Source organism: Rousettus aegyptiacus, unplaced genomic scaffold, assembly GCF_014176215.1.
Source record: "Rousettus aegyptiacus isolate mRouAeg1 unplaced genomic scaffold, mRouAeg1.p scaffold_m13_p_4, whole genome shotgun sequence".
Taxonomy (NCBI): Eukaryota; Metazoa; Chordata; class Mammalia; order Chiroptera; family Pteropodidae; genus Rousettus; species Rousettus aegyptiacus.
The window spans coordinates 21,532,015-21,547,187 of record NW_023416307.1 but is presented as its reverse complement, the minus strand read 5'-3'; the positions used below and the strand labels follow the sequence as shown (position 1 = coordinate 21,547,187).

Sequence of the window (15,173 nt, the reverse complement as noted above, 5' to 3'; positions counted from 1 at the left end):
AACTTTTTCCTAATCCCTGCTATGATGCTGTAATTTATAATAAAAATATATATATTTGGTTTTCCTCCTATCCTGGCACAAAGGCCCTAAACCTCTTGAAATTTCCTAAGTGATAAAGAGTAATAAAGGTGTCTTCTGCTAGGTTAATGAGGTGACTTTTGGAAAGCAGAGCAATTCTCACTTCCCTAGAAGAATGAAATGAGTTCTAACCTGCAATCACATAAATGTATCACATAAAATTTCAAGGTCCCTTCTAAAGAGACTGGGATTCTATGAAAACAAGGAAAGAAGTAAGTTATATTTATAAAATTAGGTGAATGATCAAAACTAATTTATTACCCTTATTTTTTAGTGAATTTTTTCTCTAATGTTGATCCTTGACTGACCAAATACTTATTTTTTACAAGTTAGTAATAATTGAATCATTCATTTTCTCTTTCTTCTACTCCATCTTCTGTTCAACTCTATATTTTAATTATATCTTTACTGCGAAACCGGTTCCTGCCAATGAATTTGGCCAACATATATGCTATTTATAATTTTAAATTCAGTTAATCTCAGCAGAATTTGGCTTATCTAACTGTTTCAATATGCAAAGCTCTAGTAATAGCCATGAATCTTTGCCCTGAAAGGTTTTTGGATATGTATGATTAGGTAGTCTACATCTTTAAAGAAAAAAATATTAGAATCTTTGCAGAAGTATCAATTTAATAGTAAAATGCTGCCTCCTTCTGGATAAATTGTATCAGGCATAATAAGCTTGTAAAACTGCTATAGAGGTATTCATTTTAAAAATAAAATTGTTTAAAGAATTAGAATTCTACATTTTTTTAAATTAAAAATAGAATATAGTCTACAGCCATGCCACCCTGAACAAGCCTGATCCTATCTGATCTCGGAAGCTAAGCAGGGTCGGGCCTGGTTAGTACTTGGATGGGAGACCGCCCAAGAAGACCAGATGCTGTAGGCATAACAAATAAAAAATAAGGGATTGTAAGCTGACAAGGTCCTTGTGATCTGTGAGGTCAACCAGGGGGTTGCCTCACCTAAAAAAAAAAGAAAAAATAGAATATAGGGGACTAAAATAAACTTCGCACAATTACCTAGATTCTTCTTTTGGGGCTGTAAAACACCTAAACTATCTGATATAGCTGATTTGATTATCTGGCTTTCTTTTAAAGATCTTTGAATAGTAACTAAGAAAATAAAAGACAGATGATAAATTTTCAATTAGCATAATTTTCACTTTTACATCAGGCTACCTTATCTAACATTCAATTGACATTGGCATTTATGTATGCACACAGATTCATACTATGTGCCTGGAAAAATCTGTGTGTGTGTGTGTGCATGTGTGTGTGTGTGTGTGTGTGTGTGTGTGTGTGTGTGTGTTAATAAAGGCAATGAATGTCCTAGTCTTAATTCTATGGGCAGTAGTAATTCTATGAGCAAGCAAAAATTTAATCTCTCTGAGTCCCAGTTTCCTTATCTGTACACTGAGAATAATAAAACCATTGTTACCAACCTCAAGAACACTTTGTGAGGCTCACTGAAATCAGCGAAGCACTACAGGAGGTATTAAACTCACTTGTTATCTTTAAGGCTTTAAATGGTCACATGCCTGAAGTGAAAGAACCAGACTTGTGATAAACAAGAAGAAAAATGCTTCATAATGTCCTGTTTATTGAATAACCACAGCTAGTTTGGTTATATTCAACTCAATCCACTCCCTACTTGGAGTAAAGAGCTGGAAAAGGAGGTTACAAATAACATGAGACCACAATTATACAAAAGTAAAATCTATTCTCAGTTCTCCAGGGGCAGTTCCCCCCTGACCCCCACCTCACAGAGCCAAAAGAGCAGGCAGGTCTAACCAAAGTTCATCTGGCCGGGGACACAGAGCAAGCCTGGTTTGCGCAGCCTCATCCTTGAGCCAACGTCCACAAACCTTACCTGGAGCCCCAGCCCAGAATGATCAAGTGCTGACTGTGCCCTGGTTCTATTAAAGGGACTTTCATGATTCTCCAAGGATCCTTCTACCAAAATGGTACTAAACAAATTCCAAACCTGCTAAGAGACCAAGGGGCACCCCAAACATTCTGATCCCCACTCAGCCAAGTAGGCATGCAATTTAACCACTCTGTGCCTTGTTTTTTCTATAAATTGGTATAACACCAGTACTAAGCTCATTAGGTTACTGTGAAAATCAAATGAGTTAATACAAATAGAGCACTCTGAACAGTGTCTGGCATATAAGTTGTTGTTGTTGTTGTTGTTGTTGTTGTTGTTGTTGTTATTACACTAATTTGCTTGTCCATGGCATCCATTTATGGGCAAATTATGTCCATAATGCTCATGGCTCTTGTACTTTCTGAGACTGAGGGTCAATCCTTTAAATCTTCTGGGCATCAGTAATTAGAATTTTGTTCCCATACTAGTTACCTGATGTTACATATATACTTTTTAAAATTTTTCAACTACAAAGAAATAAATTATAACTACTGATGTTACTTAATGACATAGTAACCAAAATAAGCAACAAATCTTTGTTTCGTAGCCATATAAGCAGATACGCCTAGAGTAAGAGCTGAGACTTGTGCACCTTTCAAACTGTTAAACATTTTTTTTTTATGATGAGGAAATAACCTAATTTCATTTCACTCCAAGAGCAGAAGCACCTATAATATCTCTGACTCTAACCTATTTGGTAAATCAACCTAAGAAAAGTAGTAGAAGGAATCAAAACTGTTTTGAATGAGAACTAAAAATGACACTTAACCACTAGATGGTATTTAAATTGTATAGCACATTTTAGCTCACACTTGATCTAGGTAAAACCTTAATTGGTTTGCACTTGGTTCAAGCACTGGTGATTCACATATTTTGACACTGGGAACTCTGAGGAGTTGGCTTGATTGAGGCTTAGGAACAGCTACAGCAAGTTCTGCAGCTACAGACATAAAATCCTTTTGGGGTAATGAAAAGAAAGAAGTAATTTTAAATTTCTGCCTGAAATCTTCTTCAGATCATTTTTTTTTTTAAAGTAAATTATTGAGGGTAAGATTGAGAGACTGGGTAAGTTATGTCGTTTCAATTCACCAGTGTAACGTGAAGTCTTAATAACCACAGAGCAGCATAATTCACTAGCAGCTGTCTCTGCTGGCCATGGGTACCGCCAAGCCTGGCCTCTGTCATTTTACTGGGTCCAGCAGCCTAATCGTATCTGCCATTTCCTTTTCAATTAATTCTTAGGAAAGGCCAGCCATGGACCTGTGAAACATCCCAGAGGAGAAAGAAATAGAATCTAATCCTCCTGAATAAAATGCTGTTATAAAGAAAAGAGAATAGTTATATCAATTATTTTTTCATCCCCCACAAGGATATTAGCAGAGTAACATTCTAAATTTCACCAATAAGACTTTAAGATAGCCATAAAGATAAAATAAAATAGATTCTAAAATAAACTACAAAATTAACATATGTGTTCTTTGTATATAATGGAAGAGACACTTCTATCTGAGAGCTTTTGCAAAGATATGCCAAGGATTAAGTGATGTTTTTCAGCTCTTTTTATATGTTTTAGAAGCACTGGGTCAAGATTTAAATAAAGTCTGTGGTGCTGTACTGGCTTCAGCAGGTCATGTACTAAAAGTCTGTGGTGCTAATTCCAAGTTGTCCACTAGATGGCCCTAATACACAGGGTGTTCCTTTAACTGGTGGAATACCTGTTCTCCTGATAAAATAAAGCACAGCATATTTAATTATATATGTGATTGAGCAAGTTCTCTTCTAAGAAAAACCATGCAGTGATCATCTAAAAAGTTTAATAAGAATTATTAATTACCTAAACAGATGGAGAATTGAACACATGCTTTTTATTTCTACTCTCTCCCAACCTCCCCTCAAAAGACAGAAAAAGAAAATAAAAGTTATAAATCCACAAGGAAATAAAAAATAAAAGAGGAAAACAAACAGAGGACGAAACCACATTTTCAGGAAGCTGGCAACCAATGGCTGAGTGTAACCAACCTAGAAAAAAGGTGAAACCCGAGTACCAGCAGAGGGGAACAAGTGAGAAGCAAGCCTATCCCACAACAGAACGCTGAGGGCTCAGAGATCAAAAGTGCCCCACCTCCACCCTTCAGACCCCTACCCTACCCTTCCTATGCCCCCACTCCTCCAGGTGGGAAAGGAAAGGGCATACTAGTCTTCAAGACCTCCCAGTCTCTTTGCCTATTCATTTCCCAGAAAACTGTCAGACTGGTGAATTTGCTCCTTCCAAAGCAAACTGATGAATTCTCAGAGATGAAGATGATGGATTCTCTGTGTGCTAACATTGGGCGAGCCACTAGGAGTGGGTTCACTACTAGTTTGTTAATCCTCTAGTGAAGCTCATCACTCATCATACTTCCCTCTTCCCACCAAAATTAGCCTTTTCCATACTCACTCTTAAATACAGACAGCCTAGAATCAGCAGATATCTTAGGAAGGTCTCCAACATAAAAGACATAGACCAAAGCATAAAGGAAAAAAAAAGTCTGAAAAGAAATAGAGGCAATGTAGACAACAGAAGAAAATTTTGAAGAAACTAATTAGTATTCTCTGAAAAAGAAGAAAAGCTGTTGGACTTGTGACACTAGAATAATGTGTTATTAAAAAGTTTTCTTAAAAAGAAGCAATCAGAAAAAAGAAAGGGCTTTTGGAATTAAAAGTATAATAACTATAATGAAAACGATTTCAATAGGAAGGTTAGAAGAGAATTTTTTTTAACTAATAAAACAAAAAGGGAAAGAAAAAAGAAGAAAATAAGAAAAATAATGATAGGAAAATTAGTAGTAAATCCAGGCTCTTCGACATCAAAGTAACAAGTTCCAGAAAGAGAAATGAGAATAAATCAAAGGGAGGAAAATAATTAAAGAACATTTTCCCAAATTGTAAGCAATGAGTTTCCAGATTGAATGTGTTTACTGAATTAAAAAAAAAAAAAATCTAAGGCATATCACTGAACAGTTTCGGAACATGAAGGATAAAAAAATAATCCTAAAAGCCACAGGGTGACAGTTATACACATAGAACAAGTAAACAGAACATATTGGATATCTAATTCACATTGGAAACCAGAAGTCAATAGAACTTCTTCAAAATATTAAGGATAAATTATTTTTACACCTAGAATTCTATACCCAACCAAATTCTCCATAGAGTTTGAGGGTAGAATACAAGTCTTTTTAGACATGTAAGCTCTTAGAAAACTCATCTGCAATGCACCCTTTCATAAGAAGCTACCAAAGGGCGTTTTCTACCAAATCAAGGGATTAAATCAAGACAGAAGGAGACCTGGGATTCAGGACACATGGAATCTAACCTAGGAGAGAGGTCAAGGGAATTCTTGGGTGGTGGTGAAGGGAAGTGTCACGAGGAGGCTGTGCAGCTGGCCTGTGATACACAGAACTTGTATGGATGAAAACTTATGGGAGGGCATCTCCAAAAGAAAAAAAAATAATAGATTTTCTCATTTATTTGATCTTGCTGAGAGGGGATTTAACTCTTCTCTTGGAAATTATGGACATGAAATAGTGTAGTGATGGACACATTAAAAACAAAGTGAATGTTTAAAAGAAGATGATGTATGAGCCTTGATTAGATCTTGAGTTTAAATTTTTTAATAATTCACAAAGACATTACTGGGACAGATTTGGGAAATTTGAGTAGGGACTACATATTAGAAAATATATTATTGTGTCAATGTCAAATTTCTTAAGTATGATAAAGGTACTGTAGTTATTTAAAATCACCAGTATGGTTGATAGAGAAAAAAGAGTGCCTATAGAAAAAAAGACTTTTCACCAAAAAAAAGTGAGTTTGAAAAAATTAATACTTTGCAGGGAGTGGGAAAAAGGACATTCCAGGCCAAGGCAACGTCACACGCTGGAAAGCACAAGGTCAAGACAAAGCATGACAGCCTTACAGTCGTTCAACTAATATTGGATAAGGGCCCACTATGTGTCCAGCACAGTCTTTAGCAGTGAGATTACAGCAATGATGGAAGAAAGCAGCCTTCACGCCTCAGTTGGGTGCCATTCCAGTGGCAGGTATGAAGGACTGAGGAAAGAAGCAGATCATAATGGCGGAGAGAGAGAGAGCCACCAGGGTAGAGTAAACTCCCTGCAGAAATGTCCTGAGGAAAAATAGGCCTGGGACTGGTGAAGAACCACCAGGCACCCAGTGTGGCTAGAGAAGAGTGGGGAAGGATAAAGTAACAGAAGCTTCCAGAGTGCCTGAGAAGTATGTTCAGGGAGGCTTTTATGACATTGTATGGATTTGGGCTTTTGTTCTGAATTTATTGAGCAGAGAATTGAAAAGAGCCAATTTAGATGTCAAAAAGATCACTATGGCTTCTGTGTTAGAACAGACTGCAGTGGGACATGGGTACAAACAGTGAAGCCAATTAGGAGGCCACTATGTCACAGCTGCTGGAAGGTCGAGAATGATGAGGTGTGAGACTTCACCCATGGTACGTGACAGTCATTACGACCTTGACAAGAACAGGTTTGGTGGCATGGCAAGGGTGAGACCTGGTTTGAATGGGTCCGTGAAAGAATGCAAAGTGGAGATGGAGTGTTGAGGTGTTTGCTGTGAAGGAGAGCAGAAAAAATGGAACAGTAACTAGAGGAGATGCGAGATAAATTTTTTAATTAGATAAAACACAGATTGTGTACTGATGAAAATATTCATTGATTGATAATTGTATCAACTGGTTGTGTTAAAGAACAAAATTCAACCAAGTAAATTTGAAGATCCAATTAGCTTTATTAAGCAATTCATGAATCAGGCAGCACCTCATCCAGTAAGTAGAAAGGACCTCTGAGGGATTGAGGATTTGTATAAAACAGATGGTTTTCACTGGCAGAAAGAGGGTGGGACAAGAAAGTTAAAAGAGTGAAGTATTTCCAGGCAATGACACTTTCCCTTAGGGGAAGACAAGGAGTCTTATCAGGCAGATGACCTCACTAGAGCTGACCAAGAAATTCCAGACTGACAGGTTTAAAATTCCACTCCTGGGAGCCGCTAAAACTGTGGCTAGATTAGGTACTACACCTAGGTGGGGCTTAGCAAAAGTGACTCCATTTTGGGTCTTTAGTTTCTTTTTAACAATTGATAATCAATCTTAGGCAGAGCTAGGAACATGGACAGTCCAAGCACGGAAAGAGGAGGGGAGGCTGAGCACGCAGTCCTGATGGGGATGGAGGGCGGTGCTAAGAGCCACGTAAGTTCTGTTTGGATAACTTCTGTTTTCTTAAGAAAACGGAAAGAGTGAGGAGGGGAGAGGTATTAGGAGTTAAAAGAAATCAGGAACGTGTGAAAACTAGTTATCTAGGAGAGTGTACATGTTATCCAGATAGGTTATCTAGAATGCATGATTGACAGACAGAAAAAAGGTCCACTTAGGATTGCTGTGAGGTCTCACATTTAAAGTAAGCCCATTTGGCATGCTCGAGTGTTTTTCTGGAGCTATGGCATGCTGGATGGGTTTATGGTGGGAGCTGGGAGTTATCCAAGGGAGTGATTAAAATGACCGACCATGAAATTCAAGCCAGGAGAATAAGGAGAATATTGAGAAATGGCGTGAGTCAAAAAGACTGCAGGAAGGAGTTAGCTGCAAAGAGTGGAGGTGTAGACTGAGATTGAGATTATAGATAGGATGTGCTAAGACAAAGTTTAGAGCAGGTCCATGGGGGCTGAGCAGCTGTTAAGGAGAGAAGGCATGATTATTGGAGAAGTGCAGGTCAAGGAAGCATGAGGCCTGGTTATTAGAAGCTCACTTGGATACTGAAATCAGGAGTTGCTTCAGAGAATGACAGTGAACGTGGAGATAAAATTTTTTTTTTTTTAAAAAAGGAAGTGGGGTGGGGAGGACCCAGGAGTCCATAAATGGCTGCACCGTGGCAGAGAATATGGTCTGACACTGGGAAGAGGGGTGTAGAAAAGGGGGAGAAGTGGTCTGGAAGCAGCCAGAAGGAGAAAAGAGAACAGCTATTCCCCAAACCTCCAACTCCCACCCACTCCCCTCCAGGCCCAGGGGCAGCGGGAGGCCTGTGAACGGCCACACTAGAGACGGCTGCAAGGACAGTGTCCTGGAGAGAGCAGGGTTTCTGTGATATCAGAAAAGTAAAGGGAGCATTTATAGATGAAAGAGAATAAAAATAATTTGCTTGGAGCAACCAAGTTTAGCAATACCAAGCATCAAAACATAATGTCCAAGTCACGCTGACAACTACAAAATTATCTGTCATCATTGTGCTTTCTGAGGCAAACTATGCTTCATATCTAAACCTGTAACAGAGTCACAACAACTCTTCCTATTTTCCAAGCAGATCATGATGAACATCTGCATGCCCTGCTGTTAAAGACCTATGAGCTATGGCAGAGGATGGTGATCTGGAATCATCTCTGAGGCGAAACCAAGGAAATGTTGGGGGAGGGGAGGGGACCAGAGTCAAGAACGCCTCTCAAGGGCTTGTTTGGGGAAGGTGTAGGGCTGATTGTACCTATAAAGGAGACAGCGAAAGAGGATAGAGAGACATGAATGCTTCAGTAAGACACAAGTTAAATTTGAGATGCCTGTAAGCTAACAAGTTGGGATGTCCAGGAGCTATTGGAAAAAGGAGTATAGAACTCAGGAGAACAGAGAAACTGGAAAGAGAGATTTTGGAGTCATCAAATACGTATATGGAAGCTGAAGCAGGTGAGTGGGTGAAACTTCTCAGGAAGAAGGCACAGAGCAGCCTTCTCAGTCTTGGGCCCAGAGCTGATGTAATAGCTGCTCACCTGGCAGTGGCTAATCCATGCAAGCTACTAAAATGGGAGGTGCCATGCTGAGCCATATTAGATCCTGGGGCAAAAGGAAAAATCAATAATACTGATACTGCCTGTGGTGTAACATAGCATCTCCCGAAAATTCACATCCACCTGGAACTTTAGATTGTGACCTTATGTGGAAACAGGGGCTTTGAAGATGCAATTAATTAGGTTGAGTGCCTTCTGGATTAGGATGGGCCCTAAAGCCAATGACTGGTGTTATTATAATAAGAAAGACATGGAAACACACAAAGAAGATCATGTGAAGATGGAGGCAGAGACTGGAATGATGCAGCTACAAGCCAAGAAACACCAAAGATGGCAGCTATCACGAGATGCTAGCAAAGAGACATGGGGTTTCTCCCTGAGTGCCTCTAGCCTCCAGAATTGGCAGACAATACATTTCTGTTGTTTTTAATCACCTAGTTTATGGTACTTAGTTACAGCAGCCCTAGAAAATGAATTCACTGTCTTTGTTTAAAATTTTGATATTTTATGGATTGTTTAGCATTAATTTTTATTTTTAAAAATACTTCATTAAAATATTTATCTCGACTACTTAGTTTTTTGGCACCTCCTTAAAATTTGCAGCTGAAGTAAGTGCCTCACTTGCTTTACCCTAATCCAGGAAGAGGGACATATTTTAACTACTTTCATCGGGATACTAACAGATAAGCTTCTTTTCAGTCAATTTGCAGAGACAGGTATATCCCAAGAGCAAAAAGTAAAAGCAAACAAGCAAGCAAGGGATGATTTCATGTTCTCTCTCACTAAAGAAATACAGCCCATTTTTTGGAAGGGACACAGATATTGGCAAGCCTTGTTTAGAAACTGCAGGCACATTCTGATCATTCCATCTGCTTCCTGAGAAAGAAAAATCATCACATGGTGATTTCAGTGACCTTATACCTTATGTAGGGGACTTTATGTTGTACTCACTTTGAGAAAATATCTCAAGGGAAAATATTTTCAAGTTGAATATGAGTATGAAAGAGTTGAATATAGAGTATGTGGAAGTTTGGGACATGGTTCCAAGTCTTTTGACACTTCTCTCATGGACGACAAGGCGGGGTGTCTGTGGGCAAATTTCTTGAATCTGGGCAGCCTTATGACTCCTTCAACCAACATAGTACAGTGGACTAAATAGTGAGACTGGGTCATTAAAGGCAATGCAGCATCTGCTTATACACAAGAACATTCTAGCTTGGAGCTCTGAGCTGCCATGGAAAAGTCTAACTGCCATGAGACCACTAGTGTACAGAAGCCAAGTGCAGGTGCTCCTCTCAGCTGTCCTACTCTTTGAACAGCCCAGTACAAGGGATGAGACCTGAGACCTCAAGGAGGAAAGATCAAACATCCCTGCTGTGCCCAGTCTGAATTCCTGACCCACAGGACCCGCGAACATAATAAAATGGTTATTTCAAGATGCTAAATTTGGGTCAATTGACTACAAAGCAGTAGCAACTACAATAGACGATGAGTGTCAAAGAGCTATCAATATGAATGGATAGATTCATTATTCAAAAATATTCCAATTATCTGAAGAATGTTAATTTACTATATAGTTTGGAATAGTTTTGTCAAATAACTTGAAGTAATCTTTGTGCATGTGTATTGTCCCAAAGACATTTCCTATTATAGCTTCAGAGCAACGAAACATATAAAGCCTGCTAACTAGCCTTGCTAGTGCTTTCTGTTCAAAATGCTTGTTAATAGTGAGAGTTTCCATCTTTGTTGTAAGAAAGGATAAAGTTTGCCAAACTTGCTCTTTGTGCCCGTTTCAAATTTTAGCCCATGAATGCAGGTGTTATTAAAAAGCGCAAACCTCAGTCAGTTCGTATTAGTATATTTTAGTGAACTCTAGTATTCATTTTAGATACTAATTCCTTATTAGACATTCAGAGAGTATGGAATTGGAAAAAGCAGCAGAAACTCTGCCTTCTTGGAGGTTTATGTTAGGCAAGTGACACTGCTTTATGTTCCCCAAGTATAGCAAGGATAACATCCGCTGGCAGAACTGGGAACAGATGCCACTACGCTGAGAAGCATACAAGGCGGTCTGGCAACACTGATATTTCGCAGATAGAACGTCTATTTCTTCTGGGGCAGCTAAAGCACCAGGTTTATTCTGTGAAAGGACCGAATCATCTGAAGAAATGCATCACAGAGGCATGTGCAGGGACTGACTGGAAATGTTTCTTGTGTTTTAAAGAACCTGCAGCTATGTTGTTATTTCGAATTGAGTTTAACATCATTTAGAGCACCTGTTGATATGGATTATTTTTTTCCCCGTTTTCAACAGTTCACCACATACTCTTTTCTACTACTCCCTTTCTTGTCTTCACTACACACACACACACACACACACACACACACACACACACACACACCTACTTTCACTGAGCAGCTATGGAAGAAGGCAGGTTTTACAGAGGAAATTTTATATCTTTCTATATGAACTTCCTCCCAACCTCCCCACCCCCCGAATCCTTAAAACAAGAAAATAACCATTATAAAATAAACCATAAAAATTCTTTTATTTCATATTATGGTTGTTTAAAGGAGAGATATTTAAAGGAAAGGAAGGAAAGGGTGGCTCAACTATCAAGAAAACAGGAAGTTAAAGAAATAAAGCAAGGGGAGGAGATAGGAGAGGCGAGAACTCAGGAAGGGAGCAAAAATCATGGAAAGGGAAAAAAATAGTGAGGGAGAAAGGCAAGAAAAGGCGACAATACATGCCCAGGGCTAACCTGCTCTGAAGACAGCCTTAACCTAACTAGCCAGAGTATTAGCATGGCGAAAGCAGTGGCCTGAATTCCATCCCTCTTGGGTCAGTCACAGATATGTTGGGACCTATTTCATTATTCATAAAACATAGACAAAACCGTCGCCCTTTATAAATTTGAATTGTTTTATTTCTAATAAACCTTGACTGTCATTTTGGCTTTAGTTTACAAAACAATTAACCACTCCTCAAGGCTCCTTAGCTGCTTTTTACACCTAGCCTTTCAAGATGCCACGCCCGAGTAATTCAAAGGAAAATTAATTTCAACTAAATTAAAATTACATTAATTTCATCAAACCAGACTAGATACTGCTTATCCCAGCCTCCATATACAAAGCTTCCATTTTACCGCTCTTTCTTCCAATTTATACACTAAGAGGACACATAAAAACAAGCAAAAGCTTTCAAACAAATCTTAGAAATGACACATTTGCACTGTAATTTTAACAGAACTCCCAGCTTGGGAGGAAATGAACTAGGGTGAGGGTTGCCTGAGTTTTCACCCTTATTAGGAAATGGGAACAGTTTAAAGACTTAGGAAATTACAAAAGAGCTTTCCTTTACAAAAGAGGTTCAGACAGGGCAGGAGCACGGCACCGCCCTATCCGGCTCTAAGAGATCCGAACTAAGCGGGAGGAGCCTGCTACTGACCTCACAAGAGGCGGGCGCCGCACGGGGCGCAGGGAGGGGAGCAGCGACGTCACGGCGGCGCAGGGTCCGCAGACTGGTTTATTAAGGAGGCCGGCAAGTTAGATCCGGCAGGTGGCGGAGGGAGCCTCTCGACCTCAGCCATGCGCAGGAAGAGCGCACCGCGCGTGCGCGCGGGGCCCTGTGCCCTTCAGTTCTTCCGGCTTGTGAGCAGCTTTTCCCGGCAGACCGCGCGGCCTGACGTTTTCCCGGCTTCCTAGAAGTGACGTGTCGACCGCGCTCCCTCCTCTTGGCGGTTGTGAAATCATTTCGCCCGATGTACCCCACGGCAGCCCAGCCAGGCCTTGCACGTGTTCGCTGTGGGAACTGAGCATGATTGCCCCAATCCCCCACCCACCGCCCCGGGCGGAGTCCCTTGAGGTTTGGCGGAGGCAGCAGGGCTTGGGGAGTACGCTCAGGTCACTTGTCTGATGGAGTGTGAGCGCCAGGCTGTCGCAGAGTTCATAGAAAGGGGTAAAGGACTCCCCAACTGACCGGCACGCTTCAGTCGTTTGCCCCACGGTGGAGCCCTCCGGGAAACCTGCCTCTTAATCTGCGATACCCCTTCAGCGGCTTGTGGCGACTGATTTATCGCCAGAGCCCTGCCATAAAACTTGTAATGCCATAACTATTTAATTAAATCACTTATATAAAGCAGGAAGAATATTATGAGATTCCTTATGGGGAGGAGGGCAAGGTGAACAAAGGGCAAAGATTTCGTGGCCTTCACGTTTAAAAATAGTTCTGAAACTATTGAAGGAGTAAAAAAGAGCTTATCTAGCTTGCATTTTCCCTGCAGCCACCTATTTCTCCTTGAACTCTCTCAGCCCAGGGAGGACACCAGTATCTACAGGTCGAAAACAGCTCAAAAGCTCAATTGACCAAGCAGAGCCTAAAAAGGCACACCTCTAGATCCAGCTTTTCATGAACCTGCTATAGTCCCCCTAGGACTGACTGAATGAATATAAACGAATGCATGAACGTGTGTATACGACTGTTCCCCTTAGTTAGCAATTCTGAAAATTAAATACACAATAGATATTCATAAATCTAAAGGCAAAACAATTGTTTTCGAGACTCCAGTGATACATAGAAAAAACACTGTACACAATAAAGGAATTATGTATCAGCTATAATAAGTTACTCTTAGGAAGTAGGAGTTAGATAACTCTGAAATGTTTCCGGATTTGTAAATAGAAAACTTGTTCTGTGCTAGGTAGTTTTAAGGTGTGGCACATGAGTAATATTTGGTTGTGTAGTGTATCTGCTTGTGTCATTGTTACTGTGAGGAAACCTTTCCCTGAGGCAAAACTAGAGTAGGTCTCCAGCGAGTTTAATGTCACAATGTACATAATTTAAATGAAATAAAAGTTTCGCTCAAGCACCTTACCGTAGGGCTAGAGAAAGCTTGTTCTTTTAGTTACATAGTAAGATATCATTCATTGTTTTCACTAATAACAAATATTACACCTGTCCTCGAGAACCAGCATAACAATAGAACCTTTGGATGCTGACACAGAAAAAATACTGGAGTGGGCATCAGAAATAGCAGAGTTCTAATCTCACTCCTGCCACTCTTATCTAAAATCTTGGTCAAGTCATTTTATAGCTGAACTTCCCTTTCTTCACATTTAATGAGGTCTTTGCCACACTCCCAATTTCCCCTATGGTATTTTGCTCCGTTTTAGCATTTGATGTACTCTTTGCTGGTCAGTCTTCATCAGCTTGGTCTTCATACCTAGCATAAATAACAGTTTGGTGGGTTCTCACTAGAAGTTTGTTGAAATAACTCCTTCCAACTTGACAAAGTTTCCTTATGGACCATTTTTCTTTAAAACAATGTCGTAAATCTGTTATTAAGAATGCTATTTATTGTCAAAAATCATCCCAAAGATTACTTATTACAAAGATGCCAAGGACCTTTACAATGGATAAATCTGATGGACACCACAGTAATCAAACTATCAAAATTACCCAAAATTTGGACAGTAATTGGATATCATAAGCCCCTTGATGTAAAGCTTGGAGGACACATCATCATTCATGGAGTATTCCTAGAAAGCAATGTTTACCGGAATCTAATTATAATGACAAAATCAGACAAATCCAAATTGAGGGACATGCTGCGAAATAGTTGGCCGGAAATCATGAAAAATATCTTAAAGGACAAAAACCATAGAGAAATTGCCCTAGATTAAAGAGACATGACAACTCGATGCAGGGAACTTGATGCAAGGCTCATTTAGTTTTGTTTTATCACGTTCAAAATGGTTAATGTGTTCATCAGATTTCCAGTTATTTTCTGTTCCTGTTGAGAAATCTAGTTAAATGTGTAGGGAGCTTCAGAAAAGTTGATTCTTATTATTCCTAAAAGTTTATTCACTTAAGGTCTTCTTGTATGGAATTTTTATTGGAAATAGAAAACAGTACTAAATAGGGTCAACTTCTTCATTGCCCAAAATTAACTTTCAATCCTTAAGTGGAAAATGAAATCATTTTTTAAAATGTCATTTTCAATAACTTTTTTGGTTCTATTTTTAATTGCCTATCCTCCATCAGAGGAAAACAAAGAATTGAAAAATGAAACCACTAGGAAAGCTTGAGGAAGTTGATGTTCATAATATTAGAGTTCTGATTTATAGCTCTTGATTTTCTTGCTGAGGTAATCACTGCTTTATACCCTCCAGAGATCCTGGGAGCCTCCAGAAATGAGGGCCTGTTTCTTAGCCCTTCATATTCTAGGCCCTGCCCACCTCTTGTAGCATCATTAGTTCCTAGTGTACACACACACACACAATCAACATAATATTCCTTGTCTAAGTCTTTCAGTTAAGGTGGATTT

General features: G+C 39.5%; 1 pseudogene; it reads left to right on the top strand.

The window, feature by feature from the left end:
* The first annotated feature begins 851 nt into the window (after nucleotides 1-851).
* On the top strand, nucleotides 852-970 carry LOC118602102 (annotated as a pseudogene).
* The last annotated feature ends 14,203 nt before the right edge of the window (nucleotides 971-15,173 follow it).